Source organism: Labeo rohita, chromosome 14, assembly GCF_022985175.1.
Source record: "Labeo rohita strain BAU-BD-2019 chromosome 14, IGBB_LRoh.1.0, whole genome shotgun sequence".
Lineage (NCBI taxonomy): Eukaryota > Metazoa > Chordata > Actinopteri > Cypriniformes > Cyprinidae > Labeo > Labeo rohita.
This window is the reverse complement of record NC_066882.1, coordinates 26,652,833-26,677,552: the sequence shown is the minus strand read 5'-3', so window position 1 is coordinate 26,677,552 and position 24,720 is coordinate 26,652,833. Positions and strand designations below refer to the sequence as shown.

The 24,720-nt window shown below is 35.6% G+C and overlaps 1 protein-coding gene across 2 annotated transcripts in view; it reads left to right on the top strand.

The window, feature by feature from the left end:
* Nucleotides 1-2,994: 2,994 nt before the first annotated feature.
* pdgfrb (platelet-derived growth factor receptor, beta polypeptide) overlaps nucleotides 2,995-24,720 on the top strand; it is a 76,966-nt gene continuing 55,240 nt past the window's right edge. Inside the window, exon 1 of one of the 2 annotated variants that reach the window (XM_051127559.1) lies at nucleotides 2,995-3,346. The gene's annotated coding sequence lies outside the window, so the exon portion shown is untranslated. Of the gene's footprint in view, nucleotides 3,347-5,807; nucleotides 5,981-24,720 lie in introns of those variants that run through there. The other variant, XM_051127558.1, reaches the window with a different exon arrangement.

The following is a 24,720-nucleotide window of genomic DNA, read 5'->3' as shown; positions in this document are numbered from 1 at the left end:
TTCGAAAGATTTGAATGAAACTTTGTGGTATGCGCTCCATAACACCGATCTGAATCAAAAGATTCATGATACACGCTCCAAAGTTCTGATTTGAATCAGAAGATTCGCAATAAGCACTCCGAGGCCCTGGTCTGAATCAAAAGATTTGCAATAGGTACTCCGAAGCCCCAGTCTGAATGAAAGGATTCGCAATAGGCACTCCTAGCACTCTGAAGCCCTGATCTGAATCAAATGGTTCACGACACGCGCTGCAAAGATCCATTTCGAATTAAGATCAGTGTTGCCAAGACCACGGTTTTCCCGCGGAATTAGGCTACTTTAAAGGGGTCATCAAATGCCCATTTTCCACAAGTTGATACGATTCTTTAGGGTCTTAATGAAAAGTCTATAATATACTTTGGTTAAAAATTCTCAATGATTGTGTAAAACAACATCCTTTTTACCTTGTCAAAATCAGCTTTGCCAAAATCATCCCATTCTGAGGGATTGTTTCTTTAAATGCAAATGAGCTCTGTCGCCCCGCCCCCTCTTCTCTCTGCTACTCGGAGAAATTGTTTACTTTAGCCCCTTTTAAGGCAAGTCATTTCACTTGGCGGCAATCTTTGAAATGCCTCTCGGGCAGGCAAGTGCAGCTTCTATCTATTTGAATGAGGAAACATCAAAAACTCCAAAACTGTTCACTAAGCTTACGATTAAATTTCATATTTGAAATCACCAATGAAATCCGACAACAAACTGCCTCATAATTATCGTTCTTTATGCTCTAATAGCATTAAAAAAAGCTTATTTTTCAGGCGAGATCAGATAGTGCGCATGCGCAGTATTAAGCTCAAGTCTCAGAACTGTTTCTATAGCAATCGGGACTTCTAACGCCAGCTGCAGTGATGTGCTGACTTTACTAGTCAACGATTGGGTCTTTCGTTTAGAAGGCGGGGCTTTGTGGCCATAATGAGCATTACATCTTTCCCCATTCAAAACTGTACGAGTGACAAGTTTTGGGTATTCTATAGTCTTTGGCCGCATTTAGTGCTTTCGCCGTGAAATTTGCTAACTAGCACGTTATTAGGAAAGGTGATTGCAGAGATTCGTAAAAAAACAACCTTATACTCACTTCTGCTATAAGTGAAGCTGGATCACAAATGATTCATGCAAACATAGACACATTTATGTAGATCGGGAGGTGCATTCCCTTCACAAACAAACGTAATCCACTGCATCTTCAGTGGCTCAGATGTTGGGAGTAAATGACGACCACTATGTTCATTATTACATCCAGCAACACAACACATCAGTCACTTAATCAGAGATATTCTTGTCTAACTTACATCCCTGCTCCAGCATCGAAACAGTGGAAGGTCGGACTGTTACAGCTGATCTGAGGTAAGACGCTCATGTCAATCAACTATCGTGGGAGCGGCCTCTGTGGGTGTGACGCCACAACGACAGGCATCTGAGAATGGCTCGATCTGAATATTATTTTTACAGATTAATTTAAAACCTCTGCATGGATTTTTATCATTATAGCTAGATAAACAACATGTAAAAGTGAACTTAGCATCCGATGACCCCTTTAACACTGTTGCCGCAGGTTGTTTTTCAAGTCCGTAGGTTGAATCGATAAAGAAATAATTAGCCCTTGGAATGCTAATTTTACCAGGGGAACCATGCCAAATAACATGTGTTTTACCCCCGAACACGATTTTTTAATAAGAGACCTCCCTCAAAATGGATTGGGCTACTTTTGGGCTAGTTTTGAGTAGCAATTGGGTGGGTTTTGTTGTGAAATCCTGGTAACCCTGATTAAGATTTGAAAGAATTGTCGAAACTTTGTGAAACGTCAGCCAGGTGAAGCGAAGGATGAGTTCACTCAATGAACTCTGCCAATTTTGGGCGGGTTGAGAGAACGCACTTTAACTAGCATCTGTGGGTTAAACACTTCAAGTTAGATTAATTATGAGACAGCAGTCAAGCTGTCAGTTCGCCTGTCTACGTGCCATGTGCGAAAATGTTCAAAACACGTCATCGTCAAAAATGCTGACTTTCTTAATTTCTTAGATGCAAATAAAATCATAAAAATGTCTGGATGGAAACCCAGCAGTAGGCCAATATGTCAGACAGAAAAAGTGGGACAGTGACAGTGGATATTTTCCACCCAGATGGGAAGATGAGCAACACAGGAAACTGACAATTTAAATGAAAACCAGATGTTTAGAGAGCATTTATAAAGCTAAAGCAACTTTTCCACTTAGAAATGGGAGCAGCTGTCATTTACTATACATAGTTTTTTGAACGACTATAGGCTACCTCTTTTACAAGCTTTTACATTGCTTGACCATTGTTAAAAATCAGGTAATATCAGTCAATCTTCATCCTGATGTTTCACCTGCTACAATTCAACAACTCTGATGAGTTATTATTATTTTTATAAATAATTATTATAATTATTATTATCATTATCGTAATCATCAAGTAAATATGCATCTGTTTTCTGTGTCAACTTTGTCACACAAATTGTAAAGAATTTATTTTCCATTTTAAAGTAATTCCTATTGCATTTAATAAATGTCATACAGTAATCATATTTTGCATTTCACAAGCCTAACTGGAAAAAAAATCCCTAACCTCAGGAATGTACAATAACAAACTGTCTGTGACAAGCCAACATTGTAGTACTTTGGCACAGAACCTTTTATTCCTGCACTTTTATTCGTTAAGCTCCTGTGTGTCTGTTCAAGGCCTCTAATGAGTCTCTGTTGATCAGGACATTTTGTGTTCACTCACACAATTACAGGGCGAATGCCAACAACTTCTCTCTCTCTCTCTCTCTCTCTCTCCCTCCCTGTAATAAAGAGAAAAGGTCTTACTCAGCTGTTGGACGTTGTTATGAATTTGCAAGCTCCTTCTCTTGCTGCCTGGGAGAGAGAGAGAGAGAGAGAGAGAGAGCCAAGATTGAAAACAGACCCTCGTACTTTGTGTGTATATGTGTATGTGTGAGCTCTCAGCACCATACGCCGCTATTGACACACCTTCCCTTCACCAAAACCGCACTTTATTCCAATGCATTTTCCATTTCTTCGCTTTGGCTCGAGCACTTCAATGGCCTGAAAACAACTTTCTCTCCTCTTTTTGTTTCTCCTCCTTTTCTTCTCTTCAGCTGGGCGCTTTATTGTGAGAGCTGCCAAAGTCCTTCTCATTTCCCTGCGGCTCGTGTTTTCAGCGAAACAGAAACCGGCGACTGTTGCTGAGGAGTTCTGGCTGGGCTCGTGTTGTGTTTCTTCAGGTCTAGCGAACCTCTGGAAGACAAACGCCGCTGCGTTCAGCCTCGTTCTCAAGAGTTCTCCACACGGTACGGCTGCTTTTGTTTTTCGGGAAACTGTCCGTGCTCTTTCATAGCTCAGCAACTGCTCTTCAGAAGTTTGGGGTCGGTAAGGATGCCTTAAATTGAACAAAAGTTACATTTATAATGTTACAAAAGATTTCTTTTGAAATTTCTATTCATCAAAGATTAAGAAGTGTCATAGTTTACACAAATATAGGAAGCAGCACAACTGTTTTCACCACTGATAATAATCAGAAATGTTTCTTGAGCAGCAAATCAGCGTATTAGAATGATTTCTGAAGGATCATGTGACAGACTGGAGTAATGATGCTGAAAATTCAGCTTTGAATCATAGGAATAAATTACATTTTAACTTATATTCACATAGACAACAGTTATTTTAAATTGTAATAATATTTCACAGTTTATACTGTATTTTTAATCAAATAAATGCAGCCTTGGTGAGCACAAGAGACTTGTTTAAAAAATACAAATAAAAAAATCTGAACTGATCCCAAGCTGATTGTATTCTCAGTTACTCGTTTAAATAAAATAATCTAGATGTTTCTGCTAAAATGAGTCACTAGTCATCATCCAGTAAGAGTATAAAGCGATAAAGTGAATGTGAAGAGCAGCTCAGATCATTTGAGGTGAAACGTTTGAGTTGCTATTGACTTTTGATTGCAGACTGCAAATCTGAGCACAGTTTGAGACATTGTTGAGATTCCTCTGAAACTCTAGAAGAGACACATTACCAGATTACCAGGGTCTTTTTCTCAGGAGAAACAGGAGACATCTGCATACGCTTGTTTCCGCCAAGAGATAAAGAAAAAAAAAACATTTGACACTTTTTTCTCTCACAATTCTGGGAAAAAGTCAGATGCAAATTCGCAGTTACTTTTTTATTTTTTCTTTATTTTGTGAAAAAAATATGATATGTAATAAAAATGTGATATGTAAATTCAGAATTTGGAGAAAAAAATCTGAATTTCCAGATATAAACACAAAATTGTGAGATGTAAACAAAGAATTGCGAGATATAAGCATAAAATTGCGAGATGTAATCACAGAATTGGGATATAAACACAAAACTGCGATAATGTGAGATACAAAATTCTGAGATATAAATGTGTAATTGTGAGATATAAACACATAATTGTGAGATTTAAGCACAAAATTGCCAGATATAAGCACAGAATTGCAATATAAACACAAAATTGCAAGATATAAACACAGAATTGGGAGATATATAAACGCAATATAAACACAATATTCCAAAATATAAACACAAACATGAATGATATAAGTGCAGAATTGCAAGACAGAAACTCAGAATTACAAGATAAAAACACAGAATTGCCACATATAAACACAGAATTGTGATATAAACACAAAATTGTGAGATATAAATGCGTAATTGCCAGATATAAACACAACATTCCAAGATATAAACACAAACATGCATGATATAAGCACAAAATTGCAAGACAGAAACTCAGAATTACGAGATAAAAACACAGAATTGCCACATATAAACACAAAATTGCAAGATATAAACACAGAATTGCAGGAGAGAAACTTAGAATTTGCAGATATAAACAAAATTGTGATATAAATGTAGAATTGCAAGATATGAACACAAGATATAAACACAGAATTGCAATGTAAACACAAAATTGCGATATCAACACAAAATTGTGAGTTGTAAACACAAAATTGCGAGAAATAAGTGCAGAACTGCAAGAAATAAACTCAGAATTCCAAGACAGAAACTCAAGAATTGCAAGATATAAAGGCAAAATTGTGAGATATAAATGCAGAATTGCAAGACAGAAACTCTGAATTGTAAGATCTAAACACAAAATTGCAGGAGAGAAACTTAGAATTTGCAGATATAAACAAAATTGTGAGATATAAATGCAGAATTGCGAGATATAAACACAAAATCTCAAGATATAAACACAAAATTGCGAGATTTAATCACAGAATTGCGAGATGTAAACAAAATTGTGAGACCCAAAACTCAGAATTGTGATAAAAAGTTGCAGTAACCTTTTTTATTTTATATTCTGTGGCGAAAAAAGAGAAAGAAATTCTGAATTCTGAGTTTGTGTTCCACAATTTAGATTTTTTTCCCCTCACTATGAAGTGTTTATGTCTTGCAATTCCAAGTTTACATGTAGCAATCTAATTTGTGAGGACTATTAAATTTACTACTAAACCTAAAATACTACCTGTGATTGGGCTTTTCTAGACTTCAGAAAAAGTCTTATTTTGCAGAAATAATTGAGACACTAAAGAGATCCGATCTGTGATTTTTTGTTTTGTGGATGTAACTGTGGTGGGTTTAGTCTGTGCTACCTTTGTAGAGATGTTGGTTTTACTATGGAGTGAGTGAGTGAGTGAGTGAGTGAGTGAATGAACCCTGCTGTGGTCATTTGACTAAACAAACAGATCTGCTGCCCAACCTCCTCTCCACGTCTCTCTCCGTCTGAGACCCTGGAGACCAGAGCTTTAGCTCCATCCCTCCCTCCAGCAGCTGTAAGAGCGACCGCTACAAAACCAGAGATCTCAGACAGAGAGAGAGAGACGAGAAGTTAACAGGAACGCAGGCTTTTTCCTAGACATGCTTTTGCTCTGACGTCCAGGCGTCTGCTGAAGGTAAGAGACGTGATCGGATTCGATTGCACAGCTTTCAGTTCTGTCTGCTCTCCTGGAAGCCTTGAGTGCTTTACTGCATGAGGTTTTGGAAAAATGCTGTTTTAAATATCCTAGTTTCTTGGTGAACGACTTCTAGGAGAAAAACGAAGTAGCTGAAAGGCGACTTTTTCCAGACGTTAGATGGTTTTGATCTTAGACTGAACTTTGGAGAACCTCACCTCATTTGTAACCCTCTTACGTCGTCATTTAGAAAGTTCCTTCACGTTCTGTCACTAGGATGCTTTTTCTCATCCAGATGTTGGCAAAGATAGACAGCAGTTAGAGGTTTTGTGGCATTTATCTCATCCGAAAGACGCTGTATCTCTTTTCTGGGTGGTTTTGTTTAGGAATGGCCGAGTTTTGCTGTTTGTTTGTGTGGTGTCTGAACGAGAATGTGCTGAATTGAGGGAGAGCAAACGAGTGTGTGATTTACAGTCTGTGTTTGAACACCTTTACACACGGTTGAGACTGTAGTGGTGTTTGTTTTCTCGTTTGGCGGGATGTGTGTGTTGTAATGTGGTGCTGATGGTTTGTTTGAACGGGTCTCCTGTCATTGAAACTCTCTCTGTGTTATGTCAGCGGTCGTCGTGTTTGTGTGTGTCGTATAATGGCGCTTAAATGCCGACAGCATTCCAGAATCCGGTTGTTTATGTACGTGACTTTTATCATTCGCTGCTTACAAACATAGTGATAAAAGCAAAAAGCAAATATCACATAGTTTAGGTCACTATGTCATGCCTTTGTCCCCAAATAAGCTCTAAAAGTAGCTTAAAAAAAAAAAAAAAAAAAATATATATATATATATATATATATATATATGCAAACAAACACACACACATATTCTCAACATTATATACTATATAAAAAAAATTATACATTTTATGATATTTGTATTTGTGTTACATGTTTTATAATATTTATTATAGTATTAACATATATTGACAAATATAGTACTATGTTGCCTAGTACTTAAAATAATTAGATATTTTACGGTACATAAATTAATAAATATATAATATAAAATTATATATTTAAGTCTTTTTGTATATAAATATAAAAAATACAAAAAATAATTATAATGTATATAATTATACATTTTATGGCATTTTTGTGTTTAACAAAATATATATATATATATATACACAGAGAGAGAGAGAGAGAGAGAGAGAGAGATAGTATGATGCATAGTACATAAAATAATAATATATTTATGTACTTTTATAAATAAATATAAAAGATACATAAATAATTTATGTGTAAATATAAAATAAAAATATATAGTTATATATATTATATATTAAAATACAATATAAATATATATTATATACGTTAAAAATATTGTACACTGTATACTTTATAAAGTAATATGATATATTTTTTTATATTTATTCTAACATACATTTATAAATATCTAATATAAAATTATATATTTAAGTATTTTTATATATAAATATAAAAAATACACAATTAAATAATACATGTGTAAATATAAAATATAAATATATATATTTATATATTTTGTAATAATATACAATATAAATATATATTATGTAAAAACTTATCTGCATACTACTACATTGTATACTGTATAAAATAATTATATTATTTTTATGATATTTATTATAACATTTGTAAATATCTAATATAAAATAATATACTTATGTATTTTTACATATAGATTAAAAATACATAATTAATTTATGTGTAAATATAAAATATCAGTATATGTTTATATATTATATAATAATATACAATATAAATATATATATTATATACATTAAAAATATTGTATATTACTACATTGTATACTGTATAAAATAATGATATGATATATTTTATGATATTTATTATAATATACATTTATAAATATCTATTATAAAATTTTCTATTTATATATTTCTATATATTTCTATATATATATATATATATATATATATTTCTATTTAAATGTATATTTATATATTACATAATAATATAATATATAAATATATTAAAAATTATTGCTATACTACTACATTGTGTACTGTATAAAATATTGACATTATATATTTTATGATATTTATTATAACATTTGTAAATATCTCATATAAATATTAATATAATTAATATAATATAATATATGTATGTATTTTTATATATAAATTAAAAAAATACAAAAAATAAATAATTTGTCTAAATATAAAATATTAATATATATTTACATATTATATATTAATATACAATATAAATCTATATTATATAAACTTAAAAAAATCTGTATAATGATACATTGTATACTATATGAAATATGATATATGTTTTATGATATTTATTATCATATTTATAAATATCTAATATAAAATTATATATTTATGTATTTTTATAAATAAATATATTTATATATTACAGAAATAAAATCATTATGGGTATACTACTACATTGTATACTATATAAAATAATAATATTATATATTTATTATAACATACATATAAAAGTATAATTATTAATATAAATATATTTATATTGCATATGATGCATACCACATAACATACTTTTTAAAGATACTTTTTTTAGGATTAATATGATTTATGTATAAATATAACATATATATTTATAAATACATTATAAGGTATAATAAGAAATATGATATATGTTTAATAATACAGTGTTTACAAAAATCTATGATGCATGAATTATTTTGGACATGTATTTTGCATTGCAACCCAAACATTAGCTGTGGTCAGAGCCGCTGTAGTTCACTGGCACAGACACTTATCTGAAGCAGGACTTTGTATATCTATTTCGATCAGTCTGGGCTGTAAGTCACACAGATGTTCAGCAGCTGATCTCCGTTCCTCTCATATGAACGCGTTCATACAGAAAGTCCCGTTACTCATAGGTTTCTCCTCCAGCTCATTGTTGTATCATGAGGAGTTTCTGTGCCGTTCTTCTGTTAATAACATGCTGTTATTAGTCACGCATGTGAGTAAGACATGAGCAATATCTGCGATGGGACTGTCAGGAGCGAAATCGAGTGGTTCTCGTTGGGAGAGATGGAGCCACTGCTGCGTCACCAGCTGTTTCCTGACCCCCTCATCTGGGCTGCATACCAGTCTCATGAAAAATGTGCTCCCCATTAGCAGCGGATGAGTGCAGCTCATGAACAGGGTCAGGCAGAACCGCAGAGACCCCGCGTGTCCACGTCATTACAAACACACCAAACACTTCACAGAAAGGACGCTTTTGAACACTGGGTTTCTTAAAGCTGCATTGTGTGTGTGTGTGTGTGTGATTTTATTTTTTTTATTTTAATAAATGAACTTGTTTATTGTTTAATTGAAAGGAACAATACAGAAAACAGATTATCTTATAGCATGGGCAAGAACCTATAAGAACAAATAGTCTAAAATGTAAAACAATGTTAAAAATTGAATTCATGTAAAAATGTATTTATAAAATTAAAAAGAAATAAATACTATATATATATATATATATATATATATATATTTATTTACATTCAATTTAGTTCAGTTTAATTCTGAATTTGACACTACGTTTAATTGTATTGTATTTGTAAAACATATTGCAAGGTTCCATTTTTATTTATTTTAAAATACATTTTACATGAATACATTTTTAAATAATTTCTTTGTTTAATTCACGTTAGTTCTTTATTTCGGTTCTTCAAATTTTGCACTACATTATATTTGTAAAACACAATAATGCAAAGTTTAATTCATTAAACTTTTATTTGTTTATTTAAAAATGTATTAAATATACATTTGACATAAATACATTTTTAAATTATTTGTTTGATAAATTCACATTAGTTCTTAAATTCTAAATTTTGCACTACATTATATTTGTAAAACACAATAATGCGAAGTTTAATTATTGTTTTTTATTTATGCAAAGCTTAATTAATTTAATTTTTATTTATTTACTTAAAAAATATTAAAAATACATTTCATATAAATACATTTTTAAACAATTTATTTAATTAAATTCACTCTAGTTCTTCATTTCTAAATTCTGCCCTATATGTCATTGTATTTGTAAAACAATAGGGCAATTTTGAATTAATTAAAATTGTATTTATTTAAAAATGTATTTAAAACGCATTTTACATAATACCGTTTTTAAATTTATTTGTTTAATTCACATTAGTTCTTCATTTCTAAATTTTGCACTACATTATATTTGTAAAACACAATAATGCAGAGTTTAATTAATTTAATTTTTATTTATTTACTTAAAAAACTTATTAAAAATACATTTTACATAAATACATTTTTAAATAATTTATTTAATTAAAATCACACTAGTTCTTCATTTCTGGATTTTGCACTATATTTTATTATAATGCAGAGTTTAATTAATTTAATTTTTTTTTATTTAAAAATGACTTTAAAATAGATTTTTCGTAAATGCATTTTTAAATAATTTATTTTTTTAAATTCACATTATTTCTTCAAGTCTGAATTTTGCACTATATTTTATTATAATGCAGAGTTTAATTAATTTAATTTTTTTTTTATTTAAAAATGACTTTAAAATATATTTTACGTAAATGCATTTTTAAATCATTTATTTTTTAAATTCACATTATTTCTTCAAGTCTGAATTTTGTGATACATTTCACTACATTTGGAAAAACAATAATGCAAATAAAATGAATAATGCATAATGCATTGATAAATGCATTTATTTATTAAATTTAAAATAAATTTTGCAGTACATTAAATTTTGCACTCCGTGCTTGTACTCCACACAATGTCAGTAATGTTCAGTCTAATCTAAAAAAAATAAATAAATAAGTAAAAATAAATAAATAACAACTATGTAATATTTTTTTTTTCCTGTTCCTATTACATAGTCACTATAAATAATTTACTGGTAATCATTAAAATAGTTTGGGTAGGAGTCCAATATACTGTAATCTATCCTAAAAACAATCGTTTTATAGTTTTACTTCCATTTTATTTCTTTGCAAATGGTCCAAAAACGTTTATTATAATATTGAAATATTAGACATCAGACATATTATCCAAAGCAACTTACATTGCATTTACATTATTAGTTCATGCTTTTCCCTGGGAATCAAACCCATGACCTTGGTGTTGCTAGTGCCATGATCCACTGCTTGAGGTATAGGAAAGCTTGGTATTATTATGGTAAATGTTCGGAAAAAAACATGATACTATCACAATAAATGGCAAAGAATCACTGTATTATCAAAGCATCAGTCAAAGCCAGATTTCAGTCTCCTCCGGCACTCGAGCAGAAGTTTTTCTTCTTTCATCACGCTGAAGCTCCTTCACTCGTTCACTCAAGTGTGCGTTTAATCGCCTGCATCCTGCGGTTAATGACCGCTAAGATTACTTTGTAACGATGACCAACGACTATTACAAGAATGCAGAAAGAAAGACAGACGATGTTGTCTTCATCAATCTCAATGAGCTGCATTTCTGCCGTCTCTCTGCGCTCAGGCCAAGTCAAACAGAGACACAAGGAGACAGTGTTGGGTTCGACGGAGAAAATTGGCTTAGGAGACCAAAAAGAAATATTATCAGACCTTCTTTAGATAACTAGTTCTTTTAGGAAAGACAGAACACTGTGTGTGTGTTTACACTGGCGTGCATTTATGAGTGTTTGTGTTGTGTTTTAGTCATTTCACAGCAATGCGAAGCGTATCTGCTTCCAACTCCTTTGATTATAGAGATGAATCTGTCATTCCTGTTTGGGATATGTGTTCATTCCTGAAGGATACAAGGCCTGAAGCCCTAAACTTTATTCTGTGGATATGTGAATGCATACGCTCGTAGTTTAATTTTATGCATCACTGTCAGACCGAGTTGCACGCTCAGTGTTGCCACAAGGAGCAGTATAGATGTTTGTAAACTACAGTAATGGCAAAACTAAAGTTAGATATGGCAAAACTGTTGATATGTTTTCATTTCTACATTTTCATCCAGAGAGTGATTTTAACTTAAATTTAATATAGCATAGCATATATGGACATTTGAAGCATCGTTTCCATCTCATGTGTTCAAAAGAACCAAAGTTTAACTTTCTGAGAAACTGGTGTAAACTATAAGCAATAAAAAAATAAATAGCTGCAATGTGACAAGTCACAAACATATGACTCTTTTTAAAAAATAATAATAAATGACTAAAAGTGCCCAGATGCAATAACAAAAAAAGTTATTTTAGTATCATTAAGACATATTTATTTTATTTAAATTAATTCAATTTTATTATTACATTTTTTATTTTATTTTACTATTTGATTTTGTCTTTTTAAGATAAAATATTTATTTCTAAAGCTAAAATTTGTAATGTCTACTTGCTACTTTCTCATTTAACACAAAATAGCTTTAAGTAATCTTTTGTGGCTATTTTCACAGTCAACTTTATTTTTCGATCAATATGCGATTAATTAGATTAAAAAATTGTAATCGACTGACAGTCCTAATAAAAATAATACATTTGTTAAATTCAGATTAGTTCTTCAATTGTTATTTTTGCATTACATTTCATTAGATTGGTAAAAATACAAAAATGCAAAGATTAATTAATTAAAATTGTATTTATTTAAAAACGTATTTAAAAAATACATTTAGCATAAATGCATTTTTAAATCATTTATTTGTTAAATTCACATTAGTTCTTCAATTCTGAATTATGAATATTTGTATTTGTATTTATATGTGTGTCTATATCATTTTTATTACTTTATATTTCATTTTTCATTATTTTAGTATCAATCAGTTTTAGTTAACATTTATTGTATTGCAAGTAACAACTTTTTTTTTTAATTTTTGTTTCAGTTTTAGTAACTAACCCTGATAACTAGTACTGTCAAATGATTAATCGCAATTAATCGCATTCAAAAACAAGTTTTTGTTTGCATAATATATGTGTGTGTACTGTTTATATTTATTGTGAGATATAAATACAGATATGTGCATGTATATATTTAAAAAGGTATATATGTTATATTTATATATGTTTATATATTAAAAAATATTTATATATAATATAAATATATAAATATAAATAGGTAAATATTTTAAAAATATATACTGTATGTGTGTGAATTTATATATATATATATACACAGTATGCACACATATATTATGTAAACAAAAACCTTTATTTTGGATGCGATTAATCATGATTAATCGTTTGACAGCACTACTGATAACAAACGCTGTCTTGTTTTCGTGCATTCAGATGCCTGATGTTTGGGAACGCTATTGTGTTATACCAAAGTATTTTAATGACAGACTGTGACTGAAGCAACATTTAAAACGATGTGTGTTGAGATTGGTTTGCTGGTTAGTTAATCTGCTGAGGCAAAGTCATGTGATGTTTTTGTTGTGCATCCAGAAGTTAAATGAGTTTCTATCATAGTTTATGTGAGTGTTTTCTTACCAAATTTAAAAAAATGCTCCACTTCAGTGTGAGTGCATACGTTTTTATCATAGACATTTTATGCACATCTTGGCATTTCTATCCAGTGTTTTTTATGTGAAATCTCAAAACTTGTAAACAGTTGTGTGGATGTAAACAACTGATGCTGCATGTGATGTGTAATGAGACGACATGCGTACAGTGTGTCGAGTGTGTTTCTGGTCTTATGCTCTTCATCTCTCCGTCACCACAGGAATGTCATTGCCACTTCCTCATCCTTCATTTCCGTTCCTTCTCTCTCTCTGTCACTCTGTCAGCGGCTGGTTTGAGCTGTAATTATTTAAAGCTGTCTCTCTCTCTGTTGTGGGGGTGTCAGACGGGTTGTTTAGACATGATGGGGTTGGTTTGATGAGTTCATGTTTTTAACTGGGTTAGTCGATGACATTGTCTTTCATAGTCATTTTGGCTTTAGCTTTTTGGGTCACTGTTTTTTAGAGAAAAGAATCACTTACTGTTGCTCATAGTTACAGATAGTGTTTTGATGAATCTTTTTTTTTTTTTTAAATAATAGAAGTTTTTCACTTGCAGGATGATAAAACAGGTGAAAAAATCACTGCAAACTTGTGCAAGACTCATATCAGGCAAGGCAATAAGAGTATGTTCGCACTACAACAATTTACTATGGAAAAGTTGTTCATTTGCTTTTTTTGAAAAGTTTGCATACAGAAAACATCATCAAAATGATCACATTGGATCAATAAAAACAGCTAAACGCTGTATTTACACCAGTGTTGCCAAGTTTGCGGTTTTCCGGTGGAATTGGCCCAGATAGCACACGTACGTCTGCAAGATGTCTGTTAAAGATATCTCGATCTGGAAAGCATCTGCTGTGTACAAACATCTGACAAATGTCTTTCAGGTGTCAGTTTTACATACATTCTAAATCATAAACCTCTTAAAGACATCTAATATACATCTATTTGACATCTGATAGGAAACGTCCAATAGACGTATTGCAGATGAGCAAACACTCTAAAAAACTCTTGTAGATGTAAATATAGACGTCAGATAGGGGTCTCTGTGATGTACGTGTTGTCGTGGGTTGCTTTTCATGTCGGTGGGTCAAAGTTTCCACAATAAAGTTATATTCAGCCCCTGGAAGGCCAATTTTACCAGGGGAACCCTGCCAAAAAATATGTATTTTACCTCCCGGAACGCGATTTTTACCAGGGGACCTCCTTCAAAATGCAATCGCAGTTGGGTAGGTTTTTGTAACGTGGAGAGGGAGACGAGAGACGAGCGGATCCATTTGCATACTTTTATTAACGGGATTGGACATAGACATGGTCAGGCAGGCAGGGTCAGACAACGGCAGGCAGGTGTATGGACGACGAGACAAGAGTAATCCTAAATCCAGGCAAGGGTCAATACAGCGGCGAACGAAATCAGAGAAGGGCTAGGCAGAGAGTAATCCGTGAAGACAGGCGAGAGTTTAAACAACAAGAAAACAAAACACAGAATGGCAAGGGGAAACGCTTTGTATGAACGATAGTAACAATTCAATACTCGGCGAGGAGTGACAGGAAGACCGGGGTATTTATACTGTCTCTGATTGGACGGGGGTGAAGTGCAATGGCTGATGGGGAGTGTAGTCCGGGGTGTAGTGTGACAGTCCGTGCGTGACAAAAAGGCGAGAGCGACGTCTGGTGGTGAGCAGTCCGCAGCTCACCGACCAGATCATAACATAGCCCCCCAAAGAGCGGCTTCCAGACGCTCCAAACAAACCATAGTCCAGGGGAGCGGTGGGGCAGGGGTTAGACAGAGCAAGGGCCGGAAGGCCAGGTCCCTGCGGGGGACCCGGTGATTGAGGCAGGACCGGCAGGGCAGGAGCCCTCCAGGGCGGAGCCGGAGGCGGAGCAGGCAATGCAAGAGCCCTCCAGGACAGAGCCGGAGGCGGAGCAGGCGACGCTAGAGCCCTCCAGGGCGGAGCCGGAGGCAGAGCAGGCGACGCTAGAGCCCTCCAGGGCGGAGCCGGAGGCAGAGCAGGCGACGCTAGAGCCCTCCAGGGCGGAGCCGGAGGCAGAGCAGGCAATGCAAGAGCCCTCCAGGACAGAGCCGGTGGAGCCCTCCAGGGCGGAGCCGGAGGCTGAGCAGGCGGGGCTAGAGCCCTCCAGGGCGGAGCCGGAGGCAGAGCAGGCGGCGCTAGACCCCTCCAGGGCGGAGCCGAAGGCAGAGCAGGCGGCGCCAGCGCCCCAGGGCGGAGCAGGAGGCACCGCAGTCCTCCGGGGCGGAGCAGGAGGCTGCGTCATGGACTGGGACCTGGGGAGAACAGTGACAGAGGAGGCAGACAGAATGAGAGGAGAAGCAGAGAGTTTGAGGCAGAACGCCGCCTCCCTAGGAGGACCTACAGCCGAAGCTGACACCTCAGGAGGCATTGGCGCGGCTTCTCCAACTGGTGAGGCCTCTGGGTCGGTCTCGTGGTCAGACGAGGCATCGGGAACAGACTTGAAACTAGACGGGACCTCTGGAGCAGGCTTGTGGTCTGGCGCAGGCTTGTGATCAGACGGGAGCTCTGGCGCAGGCTTGTGATCAGAAGGGAGCTCTGGCGCAGGCTTGGGAACAGGCGTGACCTCAGGAGCGCAGTGTGCAGCCCACACACACCAAATGGCGACCGCCATGACAGGAAGAGCAGCAGCTGGGGGCAGAACCTCACTAACAGTTGGTCTAGGAGACGCTGAAGCCGCCGAGATGTTAGCTGCCCTTACTAGCACTGGGGGTGGACCCAGTACGCTGGCCATCATGAAAGGCCGCGACCCAGGGATGTCGAACGGGGCGTGACTTAGCTCTGGACCGTCAGGTGATGCATGGCGGGACTCTGGGTGGTCAGACGAGACGTGACTTGGTCCTGGATGGACAGACGAGTCGTGACTGGGCTCGTGAAGTTCAGTAGTGGGTTGACTTGGTTGGTGGTGACCAACTGTGATTTGGCTGGACTTTTGGAGACCACCTGTGACCTTGCTAGGCGCAGGGACGACGGCTGTGACATTACTGGACTTGTGACTTGGGAGCGTGAGCTCTGGGAGTTCAGAGGAGACGTGAGGAGGCTCTGGCCAGACGTGACTTGGACCTGAAGGAGCGACTGTGACTCGACTTGGCTTATGGAGGTCAGCTAAGGATTGACTTGGCTTGGGAATAACTGTAGCAACTTGACCTGGCTCATGAAGGTCTGCTGTAGCTTGGCTTGATTCGGGAACAACATCTGTGTCTTGGCTTGACTCGTGGGGAACAGCTGTGTCCTTGTTTGACTCATGAAGAACAACAGCTGTATCTTGGCTTGGCGCGTGGAACACAGCTGTGACTTGGCTTGACTCTGAAGCTTGACCGGATTCTGATGCTTGGCCGGACTCTGAAGCTTGGCCGGACTCCGAAGCTGCAGATGCAGCTCGACTTGGTTCAGCAGCTTGACTAGGTTCTGCAGCCTGACTTGACACAGGAAAAGTAGCTGTAGTCTTGCTTGGCTCGGGGGTGGCAGCTGTGACTTTACTTGACTTAGGAAACGCAGCTGCGACTTGACTGGAATCAGGAGTAGCTGCCACTTTTGCTGCCCATACAGCCATTAGGGGTGAGTCCAGCACGTGGGCCATCATGATAGGCAGTGATCTTGGGATGTCAGGCGGGACGTGACTTGACTCAAGAACCACGGCTGTGACCTTGCTTAACTCAGGAACCACTTCAGGAAGGGCGGCCATGATAGGTGCAGACTCCGGGGCAGGAAACACGACGTGAAGAGGCTGTGGCTTGACTGAGATGGCCTGAGCAGGCTGTGGCTTGGCTGACGTGGCGTTAGCTGGCACTGGCTTGGCTGGCGATGCGTTAGCAGGCTCTGACGTGGCAGCCATCTTGTGCTGTGGCTCTGACGTGGCAGCCATCTTGTGCAGTGGCTCTGGTGTGGCAGCCATCTTGTGCAGTGCTGGCTCTGGCGTGGCAGCCATCTTGTGCAGTGCTGGCTCTGGCGTGGCAGCCATCTTGTGCAGTGCTGGCTCTGGCGCGGCAGCCATTTTGACAGTGCTTGGCTCAGGAGTGATGTCTGTACCTTGACTTGAGACAGAAGCGACAGATGTAATTTGATCTAACACAGGAACCACAGTTCTGACTTGACTTGACACAGAAAACACCGTTTTAACTTGACTTGCCTTAGGAAGAGCAGCTCTGACTTGACTTGACGCAGGAAATGCAGCTGTAACCTCATATTGCTCTGGTACGGCAGCTGTGATGTGACGAAGCTCTGTTTTCGCCGCCATTTTGTGAGCGCGCACCGGCGCGGCCGCCATCTTGCGCACGGGTTCTGCTGTCGGCGTCATAGCATAGACGCGCTCCGGAGCGCTATCCGTAGTCGCCGTCATAGCACGAGCGTGCTCTAGTGTGGCCGCCATTTCACGAACGAGCCAGGCGGCCAGTGTGTCTGTGGCGTCGCGCTTCGGCGCGGCCGCCATTCTGTGAGCGGGGTGAGCGGCCGCCGTTACTGTGTTGTCGTGTTCCTCCTCCGCGACCCCCACAGTAAACGACGAGCCCACACACAACAATGCAAAGTCCATAAATGCAGCTAGAGATGAGCGCGGTCCCTTGCGTCTCAGCCTAGCCTTTAAAGGCTCATTTACGCCATCACAAAAGATCTCACATAAGACACAGTCCGGGAGGGAGGAGTGATTTGATACAGCCAGAAATTCACATATGTATTGTTCAAGTGTCTGTGGTCCTTGTCTGATTCTGAAGAGGATGCTATCTAAGTCCATACCTGATGAATGTCCGGATGAAAAGTTGCTGGATCCTTTTGTGGCCGAGTATTCTGTAACGTGGAGAGGGAGACGAGAGACGAGCGGATCCATTTGCATACTTTTATTAACGGGATTGGACATAGACATGGTCAGGCAGGCAGGGTCAGACAACGGCAGGCAGGTGTATGGACGACGAGACAAGAGTAATCCTAAATCCAGGCAAGGGTCAATACAGCGGCGAACGAAATCAGAGAAGGGCTAGGCAGAGAGTAATCCGTGAAGACAGGCGAGAGTTTAAACAACAAGAAAACAAAACACAGAATGGCAAGGGGAAACGCTTTGTATGAACGATAGTAACAATTCAATACTCGGCGAGGAGTGACAGGAAGACCGGGGTATTTATACTGTCTCTGATTGGACGGGGGTGAAGTGCAATGGCTGATGGGGAGTGTAGTCCGGGGTGTAGTGTGACAGTCCGTGCGTGACAAAAAGGCGAGAGCGACGTCTGGTGGTGAGCAGTCCGCAGCTCACCGACCAGATCATAACAGTTTTGTTGTGAAAATCTGGCAACCCTGATTTGCACATATCCATAGCCTTAACATAATATACATATGCATGACGTCACCATTTACACAAATTCACATTTCTGTAGTTTACACAGAGACCATAACACTATTGTTTTCAAAAACATGTTCTTTGAAACTTGTTTTTAAACGTTTGCATTTTTAGGCTCCCAAAATCACCCTTAACAGATGAAAGGATAGTATGAAAAAGATATAGCTTTCCTCAGCTGACATGCAAACTAATGTTTTATTGTGAATATGAGATTAATCTGAAGAATGAATGCTGTATCAGATTAGTTTATTTAGTTTGGTTAGTTAATCTGTTGAGGCAAAGTCACGTGATGTTTTTGTTGAATGAGTTTCTATCATAGTTTATGTGTGTTATGTTATGTTATGTTTTCTTACCAAATTTAAAAAAATGCTCCACTTCAGTGTGAGTGCATACGTTTTTATTATGAACATTTTATGCACATCTTGGCATTTCTATCCACTGTTTCTCATGTGAAATCCCAAAACTTGTAAACAATTGTGTGGATGGAAATAGCTGATGCTGCATGTGATGTGTAATGAGACGACATGCTTACAATGTGTCAAGTGTGCTTCTGGTCTTATGCTTTTCAGCATAGTTTCAACAACAGTTTGTAAGACGCAGCCAACAAATGCACTGAACAGCGCTGTCATTGGAAATCACCCTTAACAGATGAAAGGATAGTATGACAAAGATATAGCTTTCCTCAGCTGACATGCAAACTAATGTTTTATTGTGAATATGAGATTGATCTGAAGAATGAATGCTGTATCAGATTAGTTTATTTAGTTTGGTTAGTTAATCTGTTGAGGCGAAGTCACGTGATGTTTTTGTTGTGCATCAAGAAGTAAAATGAGTTTCTATCATAGTTTATGTGTGTTTTCTTGCCAAATTTAAAAAAATGCTCCACTTCAGTGCGAGTGCATACGTTTTTATTATGAACATTTTATGCACATCATGGCATTTCTATCCACTGTTTCTTATGTGAAATCCCAAAACTTGTATAGAATTGTATGGATGGAAACAGCTGATGCTGCATGTGATGTGTAATGAGACGACATGTTTACAGTGTGTCGAGTGTGTTTCTGGTCTTACGCTCTTCAGCGTTGTTTCAACAACAGCTTGCGCTGTCATCACCCTTAACAGATGAAAGGAAAGTACGACAAAGATATTGCTTTCCTCAGCAGACATTAAAACTAATGTTTTATGAAGAATATGAGACTGAGCTGAAGAATGAATGCTGTATCAAATGCAGGTAATCTCACTCGCTCAGTCCATCTCTCTTTCATAATACTCTACTCCACATAATACAGTGAGCTTATAATAAGCATATAATGAAGCAACTCAATGTTCCTTTGTTACTGGATCTAAAGTGACATTTTCAAATTAGTAACGGAGGCTTGGGCTCAGCTGTTAAACTGTCAAACTGAGATTTGAATGCATGGCAGAAGGAAGTAGTTTTGCACACAAGGGTTTTTAAAGACACTCCATTGTTGTTTCTTATGTATTTACAAACTGTCAAACTGTTGTATAAATGCAATATCACACTCGTAGATGTGCTATATGGCTGTATATCTGCACGTTGTGATTAACTAGTTTGTTTGATTAATGTTTGTGGATAAATTTATATAGATGTAGATACTAGATATAGGTGGAAGAACACCATGTTGAATTGCAGTTCAGTAAATTCTTCTTTCAACTTCCTGTATGTTGTTGCCAGTTCAATTCAAAAATCCTTACCCATTTAAAATGTCAAATAAATCCATGCCAAACATTTGTAGAACAATTCTGTGTGATGTTTACATTAAAAGAACACAGCAGATACACTCCTGTCGGTCGTAAACACAGTGATCTGCTGACGCTGTGAAACGTGGTGTCGTGGTGCTTCATCACACCCTTAATGTCTTCTACGGCTGTGTTTGGGACGGGGTCTGAAACTCCAGATGTGGCCAATAGCTTTGGGCTGCAGTTCCTCGGCATCCGGAGCGGAACTTTCTGGCATTCTCTGGTGACGTCTCTCTGGCTCAGAATCTGCCCAAAAGTTATAAACACCACTATAAAGTCAGAATTGTGCAGCGCTTTGGAGAATTACGAGAAACCGGGAGAAAAAGGAGATGAACTTTAGCTTGTGGAGTCGCCTGTTTAATGTGGGATCTTTCCAAATGCTTTTTTTCCGTCACAATTCATCCCTAATGAGTTGACAGGAGAGAAGGGTTAATGTGAGTGATGCTGCCCTCCCACATCTCAAACACTCACTCACTGCACAATTTCTACAGTCCTCACAGATGCTTTCACAAACCAGCAGCCTGAAACCTCAGGGAGTGCATCCTTACGACATGAAAACAAACCCAACTCACAGCATTAAGTCAGAATTGCTGTAATTCTAAGATGACAATTCAGAGATTCTGCTCACACCAAATAGATCCATGTGATGCTTTGTCACTCATTTTATCAAAATGCTTCATTGTTTCTGCTGATGAACAACTTCATAACATTGTTGCTTTAGTAATAATTATATACTGATATTTTTGTTAATATTTAGACATTTTTTGTGTGTGTTTTTGTCACTTTTATTAGTTTTTAAAAGAGACATGTCTATATACATTAGTTTATATTAATATTATTTATTTGTTATAGTTTATTTATATTTTACTTATTTTAGTACAGTTAAACTAAACTAAACAAAGAAATTTTACCTTGGCAACTGGCTGAAATTATTATTATTTTTTTTGTTTGTTTTGGCTTCAGTTTTAGTTAATGATAATAATAGTACCATTATTGTTTTTGTTAGTATTATGAAATACATTTTTTTTTTTTTGTAATTTTTCTGTTTTCACTTTAATTTAAGTAAAATGTTTTAGTATTTTTTTATGTGTTTTTGACTTTTTTTTTATTTTTTATTATTATTTTCAGTTAGCGTTTATTTTATTTCATGTAACATTTTTAAATGGTTTTTATTTCAGTTTTAGTTAACGATAATAGCAGTACCATTATAGTTTTTGTTAGTATTATAAAATACATTTTATTTTTAATTTTTCTGTTTTCACTTTAATTTTAATAAAATATTTTTGTGTTTTTGACATTATTATTATTATTATTAAAAATATATATACCTATAGTTTGCTAGTTGTGCTATAGTTTTATTAATTTTATTTTTTATTTATTAGTATTAATTATTTTAGTACTTCAAGTTAAACTAAATGAAAATGAGAAAGTTGGCAAATAGCAGAATGCTGAATGGTTTTTTTTTTTTAAATAAAATTAATTTAACTTTTATTTAATTTCAAGTATCTAAAATGTTTTTTTTTTTAGGGTTATGACTTTCGTTATTATTATGAAATATATTATATTTTTAAATTTTCTGTTTTCACTTTAATTTTAGTAAAATATTTAGTAATTTTTTGTGTTTTTGACTTTTTTTTAAATTATAATTTTAAGGAATATATACCTATAGCTGTAGTTATGCTATAGTTTTTATTAATTTATTTTTGTTTATGAGTTTTAGTTAAGCATATTAAATTATACTAAATAAAAATGAGAAAGTTGGCAAGTAGCAGAACGTTGAACTTTTTTTAATATAAATTAAATTTTATTTCTGTTAACTTTTATTTTATTTCTAGCAACTAAAATGTGTTTTATTAATTGTTTTGGTTTTATATCATTAACGTTTTTGTTAATATAATAAAATGTTTTCTGTTTTTTTGCTTTAATTTTAGTGGAATATTTTAGTAATTTTGTTGTGTTTTTGACATTATTATTATTATTATTATTAAAATAAAATTATTAAAATGTATTACAATTAAATGATTAAATTATAAAATTAAAACAGTTTTCACCTTAAATTTAGTAAAATATTTTAGTAATTTAGTTTTTCGATTTTATTATTATTATTATTATTATTATATTTTACGAAATATACCTATAGTTTGCTATAGTTATGCAATAGTTTTATTAAGTTTTTATTTATTAGTTTTAGTTATTTTAGTACTTCAAGTTAAACTAAATGAAAATTAAAAAGTTGGCAACTAGCAGAACTTCGCGGGGGGTTTTATAAATTACATTTTATTTTAGTTAATGTTGATTTTATTTCAAGTAACATTTTTTATGGTTGTAGTTTTAAATAACCATAATAACCCTGTTTCATAAAGATATTACTATTAATGGTTTTCATATGGCACAACAGTCAAAGAAGAGAAGGTGAAACTTCATTAAAATATTTTTTAGCTTCCAATTATAAATTTGACAAAAGATGTAAATGATTTTGACTAGTTAAAAACTCAATACCAGTAATTCCATTGAAACTCAATACCAGTAATACCACTGAAATTGAATTTTTTTGTTTGTATGTTTGTCTAAATAGTATTTGCTTAATTTGCGTTCATTTATTCACTTTCATTTTATTCCAGTACCTATAAGCTTTTCACACTAGCAAAAAAGGACCATAGTGTTACCATTGTTTTAATTATTTGAAGTACCTTATAGGCGCATAATGTAATAATGTAGTACCATTGCATAATGCAAATTATCTTCTCAACACTGAGTATTTGTCTACATATATCAGTATAGGTTGTTTGCAATCACGTGATTCTGAGGACGCGCGAAATGCAGGTGGAGGGCAGGAAGTGATTTTTCTCTATAGGAATCAATAGCAGAATTTCAAAATGACTGTTTTCAGTTGTTTATGGAAATCAGTCAAATCGAGAAATTGTATTTCATATCGTGTATGAACATTTGCTGTTCATAAGGAGGAAAAGGCAAGAAATTGACTGAAAAAAAAAGTGGGAAAAGTGGCTGGTAAACCTGCGTTTTACAAGAGAGTCAGATAATGCGTGTGAGTGCGAATGGTTAATAAAAGATGAATAATATTAAGATATGAAGAAATATATAAATAGATACAGGGTGAGACAGTGAGAATTCACTGAATGCTAAATGCCACACGTACACACAATGTAAATAAGATATTATATTTGCAGTTGATTACAACTGAACCTTGTGAGACTGCGATAAATTGAAGTGAGTCACAGCTTTTTAGTGACTATATGAAAGCGCTTTTTGCTCGCTTTCTAGGCTATAATCAATTCAGAATTTGAAAAAAAAGTTTTGCTTTACATGCTGCCAACAGGACCAATGGTCAAAAACCCTGTACAGCAGTAGTTTTAGGAGTGACATATATCCTGCATCCTTCATATAAATGTGGGAATCGCTTTCGAAAGAGTTTGTTTGCTATCAGGCTTAGTTGCGTAGCTTATTTCCACCGCCTCGATGACAGACAACTGAGGCAGCTATTTTAATTTAGTTGAAAAATCAGTCCTCTTCACAACACAAGGATCACATCCAACATATGTTGTGATTTTCTGTTTATACGTTTCTCTTGTACAGTACAGACTTTCCTCCATCTCATCCGTTCTGCTTTTTCAGTCACTCCTGAAAGTTCGCTGCATGTGCAGGGTTTTGTGGCTGTTGGTCCTGTTAGCAGCACTTAAAGCGAAACTTTTATTCAAATTCCGAACTGATTATAGAAAGCGAGCAAATGGCGCTTCCATATAGTCACTAAAAAGCTGTCACTCACTTCAATTTATTGCAATCTCACAATGTTCAGTTATAATCAATGACGCTCTCGAAACTACAAATATAATATCTTACATTGTGTCTACGTGTGGCGTTTAGCATTAGGTGAATTCTCACTGTCTCACCCTCTATATATTTATATATTTCTTTATTAATACACTATATTGCCAAAAGTATTCGCTCACCTGTCTTGACTCGCATATGAACTTAAGTGACATCCCATTCCTAATCCATACGGTTCAATATGACGTCGGTCCACCCTTTGCAGCTATAACAGCTTCAACTCTTCTGCGAAGGCTGTCCACAAGGTTTAGGAGTGTGTTTATGGGAATTTTTGACCATTCTTCCAGAAGCGCATTTGTGAGGTCACAC